This window comes from Sciurus carolinensis, chromosome 4, assembly GCF_902686445.1.
Source record: "Sciurus carolinensis chromosome 4, mSciCar1.2, whole genome shotgun sequence".
Taxonomy (NCBI): Eukaryota; Metazoa; Chordata; class Mammalia; order Rodentia; family Sciuridae; genus Sciurus; species Sciurus carolinensis.
The window spans coordinates 68,518,132-68,525,437 of NC_062216.1; the positions used below are offsets into that span (position 1 = coordinate 68,518,132).

Consider the following 7,306-nt stretch of genomic DNA (forward strand, 5'->3'; position numbering starts at 1 on the left):
GGTTATTAAGATATTGCAGATTTCCTCTATCAACTTATAATGTCCCTGAAGATTGTAAGTATATCCCCTCTTATCCTTCAGTAGCCTGAAGTCTTGGAGGAGGTTGATAATGCAGAGCTCCACGAAGAAGCTGCCTCTCTAGGGTGGTGACCCTCAGGTGGCGTATATTCCCTGCTAGTGGGCAGAGGTGTCTCCACTTGTTGACCAATGGTCATCCAACGGGGAAGTAGGCTGCGGACTGAGGCAAGGCCTGTTTGTGCCTATGTCTCTGACTTTACCGTCCCTGTGGGACAACCTCCCCCGGCCGGGAAGAGTCACTCGGTGGGGACGTCTCGCTAGTCAGTTGCCCTCCTAGAGGTTCCCCTCAATCTACAACTACCCCCTGGGCTGGGCTGTCTTCTTCTGCAACGATCCCAGGGGCCCGGACCTACGTCCTGGGCCTGGGAGCCTCACCCTTCGCAGGCGAGTCTCCTTAGGCTGCCTCTCCCAGAGAGTCTGCCCGCCGCCCTGGAAACTTCGCTCCGCCCCTAGGCGTGACTCTGTGTGGCTCTTCCAGCAAGAAGCCACCTAGCTCCTGGGACCCTGCTCTGCACCAATCGCCTGGCTATGCAGCCCCTCCCCTGAGCCACCACCTGGAGCCCCGTACAATAGCTCCGAGACACAGAGACCCGCCACACACCTCCTCCTCCGGACAGCCGCCCGGTTTCCGACGCAGTCACTAGGAATCCAAACAACTCACTTTGGGTCTCCTCCTCCCACCAACCACCCGTAGCCCTAGGCAGTCACTCCAAGTCCAAGTGACCCGCCCTGTTCCTCCTCCTCCTCCTTGGGGTAGCCCCCCGGGTGTTCAGGAGCGGTGGCTCCGAGACCAGGTGACTCACCACGCTCCTTCTCCAGGCAGGCCACCGGTGTTCCGGAGCGGTTGCTTTTAGTCCAATCAACTCACCACTCGCCTCCTCCTCTGGCAACCGCCTGTGGTTCTGATGCAGTCACTCACAGACTAAGCGTCCCACCGCTCTCCTCCTCCAGGCAGGCCACCAGTGTTCTGGAGCAGCTGCTCCGAGTTCAAACAGCTCGTCACGCAGCTCCTCCTTCGGCAACCGCCCGCAGCTCTGATGCAGTCACTCCCAGGTCAAACAATAAGCCACGCTCCTCCTCCTCCTCCGGGCAACCTCCCGGCACTCAGGAGCGCTAGCTCTGAGTTCAAACAGTTCACCACACAACTCCTCCTCTGGCAACCGCCTGTGGTTCTGATGCAGTCATTCCCAGACCAAGCGTCCCGCCGTGCTCCTCCTCTTCCTCCGGGCAGTCCCCCGGCGCTCAGGAGTGCCCACTCTAAGTTCAAACAGCTCACCACGCAACTCCTCCTCTGGCAACCGCCCGTGGCTCTGATGCAGTCACTCCTAGACCCAAGCGACCCGCCGGGCCTCTCCTCCTCCTCCGGGCAACCCCCCGGTGTTCGGAAGCGGTCACTCTGGGTCCAAACAGCTCACCACGCAGCTCCTCCCCAGGCAGCCGCCCGGAGCCCCAGCGGCTGCTTGAGTCCAAGCGCTATGCTGAGCCGCCTCCTCTACGATGATCCCAGTTGTCCGTGTTTACCGCTCCAGTGGGGGGAGGGGCGTCTCGCCGAGCAACTCCACTTCACAAATTCCCTGCGTTCCGGGGCTACTGCCCCATACGGGACGCCTCCCCAACAGGAGAGACTCACCCGGCAGCTTTGAGTTGGTCCCAAGTCTCTCACTATCTCCTCTTTTGAATCTTGCGTCCTGGAGCAGCGTGAAATGCAGTCGCCCTCTAGTCCGCCATCTTGGCCCCTCTCTCTAGCCACTTTTAAAGTTCTATCCTTTTTCTGTATGTTAGGCATTTCCATAGTAATGTGTTTTGGAGTGAGTCTGTTTTAGTTTTGTATATTTGGAGTTCTGTATGCCTCCTGTACTTGATTTTCCATTTCATTCTTAAGGTTTTGGAAATATTCTGATATTATTTCATTGAAAAGATTATACATTCCTTTTAGTTTATATTTCAGAAACTTCATGTATCCTGATGAATATTAAGTTTGACCTTTTAATGTTATCCCGTATTTCATGAAAATTGTTTATGATCTCTTAAAATTGTTTCTCCAAGGTCAACCTTGTTTTCTAGATTACAAATTTTGTCTTCATTTTCTGAAACTTTGTCTTCAAAGTGATCTAGTCTATGGGTGATGCTGTTCACTGAATTTTTAATTTGGTTTATTGATTCCTTCATTTAGAGGATTTCCAAAGGATTCTTCTTCAGAATCTCTATCTTCTTACTATAGTGATCTTTCACTTCTTGTATTTTCTCTCTAATTTCACTTCTTACATCATCTTTTACCTCATAGATCAGTTTAACCATAAACTTTCTAAGTTCCATCTCTGACATTTCCTCCACTGTGGTGTCAGTGGAGTCTGTTGTCGAGTACTTCAACATATTGGCTCAGAAACTGACTTCCTTAACAAGACTCCTAAATCACAAAATAATAAAATAAAAAAATCAATAAATGGTACAGCATCAAACTAAAAAAACTTCTTAATAGCAAAGGAAACAAGAGTATGATAAGAGAGCCTACAGAATGGGAGAAAATCTTTGCCACCTGAACCTCAGGGCATTATTTTCCAGGATATAGAAAAAACTCAAGAAACATAACACCAAAAAAAAAAAAAAGACAAACAAACAAACAAATAACCCAATCAATAAATGGGCAAAGGAACTAAACAGACACTTCACAAAGAAATATCGATGATCAACAAATGTTTTGAAGTCAGAATGGCAATTATCAAGAATACAAGCAGCAATATTGTGAGGATGTGAGGGAAAAGTGTACACTCATACATTGTTAGTGGGACTGCAAATTAGTACAACCACCCTGGAAAGCAGTATGAAGATTGTTCAAAATCTAGAAATGGAACCACCATATGACCCAGCTATCCCACTCCTCAGTATATATCCAATGAATTAAAAATCAGTACGCTACAGTAATGCAGCCACATCAATGTTTATAGCAGTACAATTCACAACAGCTAACCAACCTAGGTGCACTTCAACAGATGAATGGATAAAGAAATTTTGGACAATGGAATATTACTCAACCATAAAAATGGCTTTATGATATTTTCCAGTTAATGGATGGATTTGGAGACTATGATGCTAAGTGAAATAACCCAATTCCAATAAACCAAAGATCAAATGTTTTCACTGATATGTAGAAGCTAAACCACAATAAAGAGGTTGGGGAAGAAGAGTTGTTCAGTAGATTAGATAAAGGGGAATGAAGGGAAAGGAGGAGGGGTAGGAATAGGAAAGATAATATATCTAACATTATTTTCCTATGTACACATATGAAAAACCTAAGTGAATCCCACAATTATGCCCACCCAAAAGAATGGGGTCCTAATTAGAATAAGAAATATTCCATGCTTGTATAATTTTATCAAAATGAATTCTACTGCCATGTATAACTAAAAAGAACCAATAGAAAAAAAGAGCTGAAAAATAAATTAATAAAGTTCACTGTTTCTGATCAACCCCTGTGGTACTGAAATGGCCCTCAACCTCCTGGAAAACAAGTCATCTCAGAAGTAGGGGTCATATTCTGCCTGGCATGGTGGTGCATGCCCATAATCTCAGGTACTCAGGAGGCTGAGGCAGAAGGAATGCAAGTTCAAGGCTAGCCTCAGCAACTTAGTGACCCTCTGTCTCAATATATTTTTTTTTTAAAAATTATGTGACTCAGTGGTAGTGCTCTTGCCTATCATGCATCATGCCCTGGGTTCAGTCCTCAGCACTGAAAAAAAAATTCCATGCTCTTGAAGCACCCAGACCAAGTGGCAGTCCACTGTGGGCTGAGATGAACTCACTATCCAACTACAGTGTGACCTCTGAAAGTCTACTTGGGACCTTGTCACTGCAGCCATGAACATGATCCTGCCAGACTTCAAGAAGCCAGCCTGCTTTGGCACCTACATCATCTGCTACTTCACTGGCATCAGCAGTGAGAGCGATGTCCCCAACCTCTTCAACATCACCTCCAGGTACCCTCTTATGGACAAGCTTGAGGAGGTTTACTTCCGGATCCAGGACCTGGAGATGTTTGAACCTGGCCAGATGCACCGCCTCCAGGAGCTCACAGGGGAAAACTACCTGCAGAGCCCCAGTGGCTGGCAGCTCAAGGAGGTCGTGGAGAAGTTCCAGGAGTGGCAGACTCAGTGTCCTGACCGGTTTGAGCAGGAGAACCTTTGCTCCCCTGATGACCAGGACCTCCCATCCCTGGATTGAAGAGGTATTTGAAGAGCCGCTGCTGCCATCAGGGAGTGGGATTGTCAGGCAGAAGCCCCTGGTGCAGGAACCTGGCTCTGAGGGCTGTCTGGTGGTAGATATACGCATGGGTGAGGAAGGAAGGGGAATAACAAGGCTGGGACCCCAACGGCAGCCCCAGGGGGAGTTGGCAACCCAGGCCATTCAGACAGTGGTGCTGCCTGGAGAGCAGATTCCTGCTGCTTGTGCAGTGGAGCTGGTTCCTCATGTATATAATGTATATATTTTTAGTTGTCAATGAATCTTTTATTTGTTTATCTGTGGTGTTGGGTATCAAACCCAGGCCCTCACACATGCCAGACAAGTGCTCTACCACTAAGCCACAACTCCAGTCCTGAGCTGGTTCCTCTTGCTGATGGGAGCAGTGTAGCCGGCCGGCTGGCCTTGGTGGAGGAGGGCAAGGCCTTCCTGCTGCAGGAGGACCATGGTCTCCAGAGAAACAGCATCCCCTTCCTCCCTGAGGACTCACCTCTCTGCAGCAGTCCAGTGGCATCACCTGGCCACCTCCTGGATGATGTGAGGGAGCAGGCAGAGGACTTGATGCTCTCGCTTCTGCAGCAGAGTCTGAGTGACCAGGCCCAGGATGCACGGGAAGATCCTTCACTGGTCCTCAAGAACCCCTCCATACCCAGTGAGGAGGAGCAGTGGCAATCTGTGCAGTCAGACCAAGTGACAGTCCACTCTGGGCTGAGATGAACCTACTATCCTACTACAGTGTGACCTCTGGGAAATGGAGGAGGAAGAGCAGGACCTGGGGAGGTCAGCTGAGCAGCTGTTTCCTGAGCTTCTGCAGGACCTGAGGAGCCTCCAGCAGCAACTTTTCTTCCAGGATCTCCAGAAGAACTCTGACTGGGACAGTGTGGAGTCAGAGAGGCTGGCTACAGAAGAGCAGACCACCTCCAAGGTCCTCACAGGTCCCAAGCCTTGAAAGGGTATGTGTGTGCATGTGGGTGTAACATGTGTACATGGACATGTATATGTGTGTATGTGAAGAGTCTGCCTTTAAAATGTAGGTATCTTATCAGGCATGGTGTCATGAACCTATAGTCCCAGCTACCTGGGAGTCTGAGATGGGAAGATCAGTTGAGCCTAGGAATTCAGGACCAACCTGGGTGACATAGCAAGACCCTATCTCAAAAATAAATTAAGTAGTCATCCTGATTCTGATCCCAGTACTCCTCCTTAGCTTTCCTTTATGTGACCATCTGTTCATCTGTGTCCCCACAAGAATCCACAACCCATTCCTAGGAGCTCATAACTGAGTCATTCAGCATTTATTTGGCACCTACTATGTGTCAGGCATTTGGGATAAAAAAGTATATTGCACATGCCATGACCTTGGTCACCAAGGAGCTTGACATCTAGTGAGAACAAAAATTAACAAACGGGGACTGGGGATGATCAAACAAGGTATAAAGACTAAATAGAGGACTGCCCACACTGAAAATACAGAGCTCATGTTCTGGAAGTCAGTCAGTGGGAGGGCTGGGGTCCAGCATTCCTCAGGGCTGCCTGGCTGGACCCTGGGGCTGAAGCCCCCTGAGCTCAGAAAGTACTGGGGAGTGAGGCAGAGTGAGGTGAGGTGTGGGCCAGAGGGATGCAGTGAAAATCTAGACAGGCCCTTTGTGAGCAGGGAATGTGTGCCACTGTGTACTTGAATGTCTAAGGTTCAAGAGAACATCTGAGGAGAAACTCAGGCCCTGAGTTTGAAGGCATTGTTCCTGAAGACCTTTTTGGGATAAGCAGGCGCTAAATAACACACAGAGAAGCCTCCAACTGTGGCCACATGTGCTCTCCACTCTGGGTGACCCTCATGTCCCTCCCAGCTTCAGCATTTTATTATAATTACTAAGAAAGATTTGAGACTACCATTCCCTCTGCAGAAATGCTATGCACCCATGCAAAATGTTTGAAGGCCGATGTAATTATGAATCTCAGATAAGTAGAGAAGCCATCATGAACCACAATTTCTTCATTTTAAATGGCTCCTCTGTACAAAATCATTTACAATCCACTGATCAAACTCAACTGGCTCTTTAGATATGCTCTTTTCAATCTTCAAGGCCCATACTAAGTAACGTTTGGATTATAAACTTTTCGATCTTTACATGTTTTCAAAAACAAAGACCTCCAGGGGAACATTCCTGTAGTGGTCCAAAATGTTTTTGGATTCCCATCAATAATATTTTTCGTCAAGTGATGTAGCAAAATCACTTCAGCCCCTTCAGAGCACCACAGAGATCAACTTTTCTCATCTTCAAGTGTTTAGCCTTCCCTTTTCTGGCCAACTGCCCTGCCAACCTTCTTGCCTGGGTCTCAAGGTACCTCTGGCAAATGGACCATCCTGCTTCTCCCCCCAGCATCTTTATTGAGCTATAATTCATGTACCACACAAGTCACAATTGACTCTGTGCAACTCAGTGACTTTTAGGTATATTCAGAATTCGGCAACCATCAGTACAATCAATTTTAAAACATTTTTATTACCTAAAATGAAACACATCACCCCTGGGTTTGGGAGTGATGATGGAACCCAGGGTCCTCATGCATGCTAGGCCTATGCTCTACCACTGAGTTACACCCTCAGCCCTAGGTCTTAAAAAGCTTTGTTTAGTCACTGAAACATCACTTGACAGTCTAAGTTGAGATCCCTAAAGTGAGAGTACAATGCATTTTATTTAGTTCCTGCTTACCTTTTAAAAATTAAATAGGGACAAGAAGGATGATGATGTTAGGATTCAGTGGGTGGTTTTAATTCTATAATGTGTAGACTTTGAAGTTAGGATCTTCCCATCCTAAATAAATCAGAAGAATTGGAGGCCCTGTCCTGCCCTAGCATTGTCATCACTCTGGCTGTGACCTCCTGAATTGAGGAGGCAAAGGAGAGGGGACCTTGCTTTTGGGTTGAGAGTTTCCATCACCCTTGGCCTTCTGACCTCCCCCTACACCCAACCATTTCATCAGGCTCTGT

At 47.6% G+C, this 7,306-nt stretch overlaps 2 pseudogenes; one reads left to right on the plus strand and one right to left on the minus strand.

The window, feature by feature from the left end:
• Positions 1–5,263, plus strand: part of LOC124982737 (interleukin-17 receptor A-like) — a 38,939-nt pseudogene extending 33,676 nt beyond the window's left edge.
• A 920-nt stretch (positions 5,264–6,183) lies between these two features.
• Positions 6,184–6,590, minus strand: LOC124981902 (intraflagellar transport protein 25 homolog; annotated as a pseudogene).
• Positions 6,591–7,306: the final 716 nt, after the last annotated feature.